Source organism: Trachypithecus francoisi, unplaced genomic scaffold (assembly GCF_009764315.1).
Source record: "Trachypithecus francoisi isolate TF-2019V2 unplaced genomic scaffold, Tfra_2.0 Contig01440, whole genome shotgun sequence".
NCBI lineage: Eukaryota > Metazoa > Chordata > Mammalia > Primates > Cercopithecidae > Trachypithecus > Trachypithecus francoisi.
This window is the reverse complement of record NW_022681431.1, coordinates 17936134-17948101: the sequence shown is the minus strand read 5'-3', so window position 1 is coordinate 17948101 and position 11968 is coordinate 17936134. Positions and strand designations below refer to the sequence as shown.

General features: G+C 45.0%; 1 pseudogene; it reads left to right on the top strand.

Annotated features, from left to right (window-relative positions):
- The first annotated feature begins 10520 nt into the window (after window positions 1-10520).
- Window positions 10521-11120, top strand: LOC117092060 (annotated as a pseudogene).
- Window positions 11121-11968: the final 848 nt, after the last annotated feature.

The window sequence follows — 11968 nt, the reverse complement described above, 5'->3', positions numbered from 1 at the left end:
AGTGGCTCATGTCTGTAATCCCAGTACTTTGGGAGGCTGAGGCAGGCGGATCACTTGAGGTCAGGAGTTTGACACCAGCCTGGCCAACATGGTAAAACCCCATCTCTACGAAAAGTACAAAAATTAGCCAGGCATGGTAGTGCACACCTGTAATCCCAGCTACTCGGGGGGCTGAGGCAGGAGAATTGCTTGAACCCAGGAGGCGGAGGTTGTAGTGAGCCAAGATGGCTCCACTGTACTCCAGCCTGGGTGACAGAGTTGAGACGTTGCCTCAAAAACATAGATTTTGCTACAAATGTTCACGGGAGGCAGGGTATGTTGAAGATAGAGTCTGAGAGCACTGTGGGAAGCATGGGATCTTAGCAAGAGCAATCACAGCTAACATTTATTTTGCACTTCCTATGTGTCAGGCACCGTTACCTGAAAGCAACAACACTGAGGTGGATGACACTACGATCCTCATTTACAGATGAGGAAAGGTGGCACAGGGAGGTTACACACCTCACCCAGGGTCACGCAAATAGTACCTGGCAGAAACAGGATGTGAACACAGGCAACTTGCCTCCAGAGCCACGCTCTTAGCATTCGGCTATAGAAGGTTTAAGAACCACCCATCCCCCTCACCTTGCAGATGAAGATCACAACTTTTCTTTCTTCCATCTCCAGCATCCGACGCATGTATGTTAGCTGGTTTGAGCTGACACTCCAACCCTCTGCAGAGCTTACAAGCTCTGGTACTACCTCCTCCATGCTATTCAGTTACCCATGGCCTTGATATTTGTCATAATCACTAATATTAGTTCAGTAGTTAATCAGTTCACAAAGCATTCTCACATGCCTTATGTATTAGTCTGTTTTCACGCTGCTAATGAAGACATACCCAAGACTGGGCAATTTACAAAAGAAAGAGGTTTAATGACTTACTGTTCCACATGGCTGGGGAGGCCGCAAAATCATGGCAGAAGGCAAGGAGAAGCAAGTCACATCTCATGAGGACGGCAGCAGCAAAGAAATTGGGCAGGGAAACTCCCCCCTTATAATACCACCAGATCTCGTGAGACTTATTTGCTTTCGCGAGAACAGCACGGGAAAGACCTACCCCCATGATTCAGTTACCTCCCACCAGGTCCCTCCCACAACACGTGGGAGTTCAAGATGAGATTTGGGTGAGGACACAGCCAAACCATATCACCTTATCACACTTAATCTTCATAGTCATACTAATTGGTAGGTATCATGATGCCCATTTTACATGAGAAGAAATTGAGAGGATGAGAGAAGGACATTGCCAAGGATGTTGCCTTAGAAGGAGTGGGACCTGGCCGGGTGCAGTGGCTCACCCCTGTAATACCAGCACTTTGGGAGACAGAGGCAGTCAGATCGCCTGAGGTCAGGAGTTCAAGACCAGCCTGGCCAACATGGTGAAACCCCGTCTCTACTAAAAATACAAAAAATTAGCTGGGCGCTGTGGCAGGTGTCTGTAATCCCAGCTACTCGAGAGGCTGAAGCAGGAGAATTGCTTGAACCCCAGAGGCAGAGGTTGCAGTGAGCCAAGATTGTGCCACTGCACTCCAGCCTGGGCAACAGCAGTAAGACTCCATCTCAAAAACAAAAACAAAAACAAAACAGAAGAAGGAGTGGGACTTTTGGAGTAGCCTCATTGGGATTTCTGGTCACAGACTTGGACTTTACTAGCGCTGAAGTCTTGAGCAAGTTCCTCTGCCAGGGACAGATGGGTAATGCAGGGTTTTTTTTCTGAAGCCCAGCCTTGTTACTTTAAGCAGGTTTCTCACCCTTGGCACTCCTGACATTTGTAGGGAGCTATCCTGTGTGCTGTAGGACATATATCAGCATCCCTGGCTTCTACCCGCTAGATGCCAATAGCACCCCTCTTCCAGTTCTAACAACTAGAAATGTCTCCACACATTGGCAAATGTCCCCTAAGGATAAAATTGCTCCTGATTGAGAATCACTGCCTTAAAGACAGACCAGGGAGGCCATGAGTCATTGAAGCTCCTCCCGAAGCATGTGGGCATATATCGAGATAGAGCCACTGGGTCTTCCCAGCCTTATAGCCGATCAAAGTCTTCCTGATCTGCCAGACAGGAATCTACACTTTGTATTTAGCAAGTGTCTTATTATTTAATACTATAATTTTTGTTTGTTTGTTTCGTTTTGTTTTTGAGACAGAGTCTTACTCTGTAGCCCAGGCAGGTGTGCAGTGGTATGATCTTGGCTCACTGCAATCTTTGCCTTCAAGCGATTCTCGTGCCTCAGCCTCCCAAGTAGCTGGGATTACAGGTGTGTGCCACCATGCCCGGCTAATTTTGGTGTTTTTAGTAGAGATAGGGTTTTACCATGTTGGCCAGGCTGGTCTCGAACTCCTGACCTCAGGTGATCCGCCCACCTCGGCCTCCTAAAGTGCTAGAATTACAGGCATGAACCACCACGCCTGATCTTAACATTATAAATCTTTATACTGGGTTCTGTCACAGTTCACCTCACCACGTGTTTCCAGTATGTAGTGGAGCCTTTCGCTGCAGCTGAGAGTGAGGTGAGGGTGGACCCGGGATGGAGTTTACAGAGCCAGCAACAGGCTAAAGGTCTGGCTGATCAGGTGGTTCCAGGGATCACCTGGCTGCATAGGCTGGTAGATTGGGCCCTAGCAAAGCCCTGTGTGCCTGCTTGAATATTTAATTTAGAGACCTGGGTTCTAGCCATATTTTAGCCATCTGGCTCTGGTGTGGCCTTCATAAAGTCCTAGTTTGCTCCCCCCTAACTTAGGGTCAACTGTACCTGCCTTGCTCAGTTGAGATGAAGCAGGCAGAGGCTCTTTTAAACTGTGTTGCATGTCAGCTATTAATACAAAAAGTATCTGCCCTTTTCCTACAGGCCTACTGACTGTTGCCAGAAACTGTACCATCAGGACATTTCTTGGGGGCTCAGGCATGGTCTGGAACTAATCTGAAATCTGTGCTAGCTTCCTGGAGCTCTGGCCCAGCCTTTCTGAATTTGCTCCCATTCAGGCCTGCCTCTATCAGCTGGCTTGTCTACCTACCTAGAGGTTTCCCAGGAACGAAGTCCATGTGAGGTGCAGACCATCTGGAAGAGGGCCAGTAAAATCTGGAACAAGGACTGGCTCCTGGAGTCTCCTGCCAGCCACAAACTGCCCTGGTGACTGGAAAACTGTAGGTAGCCCTTACCAGCTTTACTTTAAACAGCAGCTGGGGAAACTAAGGGAATGATGCTGTCCACTTGTGAATTAGCACACGTAGCATGGACTTTATAGTATTGCCTGTGGTTTCTGTAACAATTAACGAGAAATAGTTTAGCTGGGTGCAGCAGCTCATGCCTGTAATCCTAGCACTTTGAGAGGCCAAGGTAGATGGATCGCTTGAGCCCAGGAGTTCAAGATCAGCCTGGGCAACATGGTGAAACCCTGTCTCTAGGAAAAATACAGAAATTAGGCATGGTAGCCTCTGCCTGTAGTCCCATTTACCTAGGAGGCTGAGGTGGGAGGATGTCCTGACGTCGGGAGGTCAAGACTATAGTTAGCTGAGATCACACCACTGCACTCCAGCCTGGGCAACGGAGCAAGACCCTGTCTCAAAAACTTTTTTAAAAGGTAAGAAATGGTTTGAAGTACACTTCTCTTCTTTCTATATTTTATATGGATGTTAAATTCCCACTTTAAATCTGTGTTTTTAGAAATAGTCAAAAAAAATCTGCCCTTTCTGATGAAGGTTCATTTTTTTTAACATAGAAAATGTCAAGATTTCCTAAATACACCATTTTCAAATAGCTGGAGATGCTGCATTCAGTGTGTAAATTTGTTAAATTTTTGTTTGTTTTTTATTACTATTATTTTTTGTAAAGACAGGGTTTTGCCATGTTGCTCAGGCTGGTCTCAAATTCCTGAGCTCAAGCGATCTGCACACCTCAGCCTCCCAAAGTGCTGGGAATTTCTGTTAAATTTTCTAAGTTAATTTTTAAATTTAACGTCTGCTTCTTTCCTATCTGCCACTGTGCACAGTATCACGAGTCAGAACCCTCTGTAGTTCAGTATCTCCAGAGACAAAACCTGTCAACCTCAGTGGTTTTCAACAAAGTTTCTTCAAGGAAATTTCCTTCCAATTGTAGAAAAAATTTAAATTCTTGACATCACTGCTGAAAGGGGTAGACCAAGCAAGTGGAAAAAAGGCTATGGGGTGTGAGACTTCAAAATTGTTGATAAAAAAAGAAGAAAAAAACCAACAAAAGAAAAAAACAAGCAGAATTGGTTGAAATACAAATTTTCTAAATTAAAAATTGACAAAGATATTAAAAGCACAAGTCAATTTTAAGCTAGTTTTGTTAACAAGTTTTGACGTTTGTTGTTGTAGTTGTAGATACAGGATCTCAATATGTTGCCTAGGCTGGGCTTAAACTTCTGGCCTCAAGTGGTCTTTTTACTTTGACCTCCCAAATGCTGGGATTACAGGTATAAGCCACCATCTCTGGCCTCACCTATTTGTTTAACCAAAATGTCTGCTTCCATGAACTACTTCTTGTTCTTCAAATAATACTTGGTCCATTTTCTGCTGCTGTAACAAAATACCACAGACTGGGTGGTTTACAAAGAACAAAAATTTATTTGGCTCATGTTTCTGGAGACTGGAAAGTCTAAAAGCATGGCACTGGCATCTGGTGAGGACCATCCCATGGTGAAAAGCAGAAGGCAAAATTGAGCACGTGAGACAGAGAATAGGGGCCAAACTTATCTTTTTATCAGAAGCCTACTCCTGAGATAACTTACCCACTCCCATGAGAACACCATTAATCCATTCATGATCTAATCACCCTGTAAAGGTGTCACCTCTAAATACTGTTACAATGGCAATTAATTTTCTCTTTTAAAAAAATACAGACAGGTCTTGCTGTATTACCCACATGAGTCTCAAACTCCTGGGTTCAAGCAATCCTCCTGTCTCAGCCTCCAATGTGTTGAAATGACAGGAGTGAGCCACTGGTCCGGCTGGCAATTAATTTTCAACATGAGTTTTGGCAGGGACATTCAAACCATAGCAAATACACAATTCATTGTTCATTCTATTTAATGCTTTACTCCGTAGTTATTTATTGATTCTCCTCAGGGTCCCTGGCAAACAGTGAAAAACTTCATCTTTGGCCTCCTTGACCTCTGCTAATTCATTCATTTAACAGACATTTGTTGAGAACCTGCTGTGCCTTGGACAATATACAAGCAATGTGAATCCAGACCAGGAAGAGCTCATAATAAACGGTGAACCACAAATAGTACACAGGTAAGAGCTACGACTGAGAATTACGTATGAAATATTGTGTGACTACAGCTGAGAAACCATAGAACTTCCAGTGACAGCGTGAGTCAGCTTGGCTAATGAAGTGACAGTTGAGGTATTTTATTTTTTTTATTTTTATTTTTATTTTTATTTTTATTTTTTTTTTTGAGGCAGAGTCTCGCTCTGTCGCCCGGACTGGAGTGCAGTGGCCGGATCTCAGCTCACTGCAAGCTCCGCCTCCCGGGTTTACGCCATTCTCCTGCCTCAGCCTCCCGAGTAGCTGGGACTACAGGCGCCGCCACCTCGCCCGGCTAGTTTTTGTATTTTTAGTAGAGACGGGATTTCACTGTGTTAGCCAGGATGGTCTCGATCTCCTGACCTCGTGATCCGCCCGTCTCGGCCTCCCAAAGTGCTGGGATTACAGGCTTGAGCCACCGCGCCCGGCCCAGTTGAGGTATTTTAAAATCACTTCAGCCCATATCATCTGGCTCACTCATCTTCTCCACTACATGCAAAAGAAAATAAAACCTATTGTGTTTTCCATTCAAATGAAAACATAGGTTGAAGTTCTCTCCTGAGTTGTCATCTTTTTTCTACCTGTGTTTTCCCAGAAGACTGTGATACGGTGAGAGGTCACAGAATTTGGAATCAAAATTAGAATTTTGTGCCACTTAATTGCTATGATCTTTGGACAAGTTACTTGACTTCTGTGGATCTTAGAGTCTTCGTCTGTTAAAACAGGAGTCCCCAGTCCCTGGGCCATGGACTGGTGCTGGTCTCCAACCCCTGGGCCGTGGACTGGTGCCGGTCCATGGCCTGTTAAGAACTGGGTCACACAGCAAGAGGGAAGTGGCAAGCAAGAGAAGCTTCATCTGTATTTACAGCTGCTCCCCATCACATCACTGCCTGCGCTCCATCCACCTGTCAGATCAGTGGTGGCATTAGATTCTCATAGAAACATGAACCCTATTGTGAACTGCACATGCAAGGGATCTAGGCTATGCACCTTTTATGAGTATCTAATGCTGGATGATCTGTCACTGTCTCCCCTCATCCCCAGATGGGACTGTCTAGTTGCAGGAAAGCAAGTTCAGGGCTCCCACTGATTCTACATTATGGTGAGTTGTATAATTATTATATGTTCCAAGGTAATAATATTATAAATAAAGTGCCCAATAAATGTAATGTGGTTGAATCATCCTGAAACCATCCTTGCCACCCCTTGCCAAAAATTATCTTTCATGAAATGGATCCCTGGTGCCAAAAATGTTGGGGACTGCTGGGTTAAAAGAGATGACAGATGCTGGGCGCGGTGGCTCACATCTGTAATCCCAGCACTTTGGGAGGCCGAGACAGGCAGATCACAAGGTCGGGAGATGGAGACCATCCTGGCTAACACACTGAAACCCCATCTCTACTAAAACTACAAAAAATAAATAAATAAATAAAAGCCAGGTGTGGTAGCAGGTGCCTGTAGTCCTAGCTACTCGGGAGGCTGAGGCAGGAGAATGATGTGAACCTGGGAGGCAGAGCTTGCAGTGAGCCAAGATCACGCCACCGCACTCCAGCCTGGGCGACAGAGCAAGAATGTGTCTCAAAAAAAAAAAAAAAACAAAAGATGACAATAGCCTGGGTGTGGTGACTCACACCTCTAATCCCAGCACTTTGGGAGGCCGAGGCAGGGGGGGATCACTTGAGGCCACGAGTTCGAGACCAGTCTGGCCAACATGGTGAAACCCCATCTCTACTAAAAACACAAAAATTAGCTGGGCGTGGTGGTGCACGCCTGTAATTCTAGCTACTCAGGAGGCTGAAGCAGGAGAATCGCTTGAACCCAGGAGGTTATAGGTTGCAGTGAGCTGAGATCGTGTCACTGTACTCCAACCTGGGCAACAGAGCAAGGCTTCGTCAAAAAAAAAAAAAAAAAAAAGAAATAGCAACTATGTGGCAGGCTGCTGTCAGTATTAGCAATAATGTATACAAAATTATATACTGTTGTACTGATGGCTCCCATTGACTCAGACCTACTGATATTCCTGGTATTCATACCCTTGGGTAGCCTCCTCCCATATTGACTCTGGGCTTGGTCATATGACTTGTTGGCTAATGAGACATAACTGTGACCCAAGCAGAGGCTCAATAAATATTTGCACATTCAGCCTGGCCAACATGGTGAAACCCCGTCTCTACTAAAAATGCAAAAATTAGCTGGGCATGGTGGCGGGTGCCTGAAGTCCCAGCTACTTGGGAGGCTGAGGCAGGAGAATCGCTTGAACCCAGGAGACAGAGGTTGCAGTGAGCCAAGATCGTGCCACTGCACTCCAGCCTGGGCGACAGAGCCAGATTCTGTCTCAAAAAAAGAAAAAAAAAAAAATTGTGCACATTGAGGCTTACACTCTTGGAACTCAGATGCCATGTAAAGAAATTTGGGCTACCCTACGTAAAGAGAGAGGCCCCAATCTTCCAGCTGTCCCCACCAAGTGAGGCCCTCTGGGACCTTCCAGTTCCAGCCAACCCACCAGCTGAACACAGCTTCTTCAGTGAGCCCAGGAAAGCAAGCTCAGGGCTCCCACTGATTCTACATTATGGTGAGTTGAACTACGCAGCCAGGCCACAAAATCATGAGAAATTACTGTTTTGTTTCAAGCCACTACATTTTAGGATGGCTTGTTAAGCAAGAATATATAATGGATACACTAATATTTTAAAAATACTCACATATACCTACTATGAGCCGAACACTATGCTAGGCTTTAGGGAGACAGCAGTGAACAAGACCAACAAGGGCCTCCCTCTCATGGAGCTCACATTCTAGTGGGGAAGATAGACCAGAAAAATCAAACGATTGTGCTTTGTTTTGTGTACTATAAAGGACAAGGTTTATGAGCTGAAGCAGAGAATAACAGGGAACAGCAGTTGCTTTTGATAAGGTAATCAGGGAAAACCTCTCTGAGATTAAATTCCAGCAGAAACTTAAAACATGAGAAGAAAGTAGCCAGGCAAAGAGTAATAGACTAGGTCCTCAATAAATCACAGCTATAACTAGTAACATATAAAATTATTGATATTTATTATTTGTATACTTGGTATACAGAAGACATATATATATATAAAATCCTCATCTATATATAAAATCCATATATCTATATACTTCATATATCTATATATATAGATATATATAATTTCCTGCCCTTTCCCTTCCCCTGTGTCACCAGTCAGGGTCCAATTAGAAAAACAGAAATCACAGAAGGGATTGTATTATCCTGTTCTCACACTGCTATAAATAAATACCTGAGACTGGGCAATTTATAAAGGAAACAGGTTTAATTGTCTCACCGTTCCACAGTGCTGGGGAGGCCTCAGGAAACTTACTATCATGGCGAAAGGTGAAGGGGAGGCAAAGACCTTCTTCACAAGGCGGCAGGAGAGAGAAGGGAGAGTGCAGGACAAAAACTGCCACTTTTGAAAACCATCAGATCTTATGGGACTCATTCACTGTCGCTAGAACAGCATAATCTAATCACTTCCCTTCCCCAACACGTGGGGATTACAGGGCCCTTCCTTGACATGTGGGGATTACAATTTGAGATTTCAAGATGAGATTTGGGTAGGGACACAGATCCAAACTCTATCAGGGATTTAATATAGAGGATTTGTTTCAGGTGTCAGAAAGCTGAAAGAGCAGAAAGCAATATTGAGGTAGCCTAGAGGGCTACAGAGAGCAACTAATTCTTGTAGTGCTGGAATAACTAAAGGGAAGGGGTTGGGAGTCACCATTGCCCAGAAACTCGGAGGAGCATCTATGAAGAGAAAGCATCACTCAGCTGCTATTGATATTTCTGAGAGGGCTCAATGAGGTTGGTTCTCAAGGAGCACCTAAAGTAGCTGGAAGCTGGAGCCAACTATTTGTAAAGTAAAGTGTTGTTTTGGGGGTAACACTGGCTGAAAGAGCAAGTTAGAAGGAAGAAAGTCCCTTCTTCTTTTCTGTTACCTTCCAATTTTCCTCTAGTGCCTACTATTGACAGAGCTTTGCAGGAATGCAGCTAGCAAAGAAATCTGTTAAAGGAACAGTGCAGCATCCCAGACAGCATAAAAGAGAGGAGCATGCAAAGGCAGACTTGGAGCTGAGAAACGGCAGGCAAAGAGCTAAGAATGTCCAGGTTACTTTTCCTAACTCCTGTTTTTCCAGCATCTGATCCAGTATAGCATTTGTTCTGACTCTCTGTTGTTATTTTTAAGAAGGAATTTTTCTTTTAAAAAAGTTTTTGAATAAAACTGGTTCTGGCCAGGTGCAGTGGCTCACACCTGTAATCCCAGCACTTTGGGAGGCCGGGGCAGGTGGATCGTTTTGGTTCAGGAGTTCCAGACCACCCTGACCAACATGGTGATACCCCATCTCTATTAAAAATACAAAAAAAATTAGCCAGGCGCAGTGGCGCATGCCTGTAATCCCAGCTACTTGGAAGGCTGAGGCAGGAGAATCGCTTGAACCCGGGAGGTGGAAGTTGCGGTGAGCCGAGATCGCACCACTGCGCTCCAGGCTCTGTCTCAAAAAAACAAACAAAACAAAACAAAAAAACCTGTTTTATATATACTAATGTAATAAAATGATGATCAAGTACATATTAGGTTGGTGCAAAAGTAGTTGCAGTTTTTGCCATTGAAGGTAATGGCAAATATGTCCTTCATCAGAACATGATGGCAGGAACTTCTATCCTTGCCTGTCTCAGTAGAAATGAATGAATGGGTGAGTGCCTGGATGAATGGAACTTCCAAGATCTGTCTTTCCAATGGCCGGGGGGCATTTGATCCCCACACTAAGGCTATCGGACATCTGCACAGGACAGTCCTATTTTTGGTGTCCTTTCCTTTCTGAAAATAAAGCTGTGCTTATAGAATTAAAAAAAAAAAGTGATGGCAAAAACCGCAATTACTTTTGCACCAACCTAATATATAAACTACGTACAGCAGCCACTAAAACTTAATCAAAGATATATACTTAAAAACACTAATAAATAAAAAAAAAAAGGAACTCTGAAAGATGTTCAAATAACCCACAGGAAGACAGAAAAAAAAAAAACCATAAAGACAAAAACAGGGGAGAGCCAACAGAAAACAAAATAGGAGACAAACACCAATATATTAATAATATCATTAGCTGCTACAGCCCCTGCCTTGAATGCATGGCACTCCAGCCTGCATGAATGCTCCCCACAGCTGCCACCACCCATTGGAATGGCCAACAGGGTACCTGCATGTGGCCTGAGCCAGGTGGTGCAGCAGAAAATTGAGAATCCATATGATGCAGACCTGGAGCAGATCAATGGGTCACCACCCAGTGCCAAAAGCTTGTGGGCTGGCCCCAGCCTGGACACGAGAACTTCCAGAATTTCCTCAAGGAGGGCACAGAGCTATGTGAGCTCATTAACACACTGCGCCCCAAGGGGCAGGCCCCAGTAAAGAAGACCCGGGCCTCCACCATGGCCTTAAAGCAGATGGAGCAGATTATCTCAGTGCCTGCAAGCAGCTGAGCGCTACGGCGTTAACACCACCGACATCTTCCAAACTGTGCACCCCCGGGGAGGAAAGGACATGCCCTGTGTGCAGTGGATCCTGATGAACCTGGGTGGGCTGCCAGTAGCCCAGGACAATGGGCTCTTCTCTGGGGCTCCCGTATGGTTCCCTAAGAAACGCAAGGAGAATCCTTGGAACTTCTCAGACAACCAGCTACAAGAAGGCAGGAACATGATTGGGGTACAGATGGGCACCAACTGTGAGGTGTCTCAGGCTGGCATGACCAGCTATGGGATGTCATTCTAGATCCTCTGATCTGAGGACTAAGCTCTGATTTTTTTTTAAATCTTGCCCAAATTCCTATCTGGGGAGTCATGCCCTACAAACCACAAGTTCTCATCAGATGGGTTTTACTTAACCCTGTACATTGTGACTTACTTTCCAATCTGACTCTGGAATAACAGTACGAGACAAGGAAGGAAATCAAAATATTTTACCCCAAGACATGTTTCTTTGCCGTATCTTCATATGGCCCTGCAAAGCTGTCCTTTTGGGGGGAAATTTTGCATCTGTAAATAATCTCTATCAACATAGCTAGATCTTTTTTTTTTTTTTCCAGGCCCTCCCAATCCTAAAGAAATTGAAAGTTTTGCACCTTTCGTTTTTGAGATGGAGTCTCGCTCTGTCGCCCAGGCTGGAGTGCAGTGGCGTGATCTCGGGTCACTGCAACCTCTGCCTCCTGGGTTCAAGTGATTCTCCTGCCTCAGCCTCCTAAGTAGCTGGGATTACAGGCACGTGACATCATGCCCAGCTGATTTTTGTATTTTTAGTAGCGACGGGGAAACTCAGTCTCAGGTAACCTCTGCCTCACAGGTTCAAGTGAGTCTCACTTGATTCTTGTGCCTCAGTCACCCAAGTAGCTGGAATTACAGGTGCCCGCCACCATGCCAGGCTAGTTTTTATATTTTTAGTAGAGACAGGGTTTCACCATGTTGGCCAGGTTGGTCTCGAACTCCTGACCTCAAGTGATCTGCCTGCCTCAGCCTCCCAAAGTGCTGGGATTACAGGCGTGGGCCACTGCGCCAGGCCTGAGATCAGAGTTTTTAAGGACAACTTACCAGGAGAGGGGAAGCCAGTGAGCTGTGAGTGCCGAT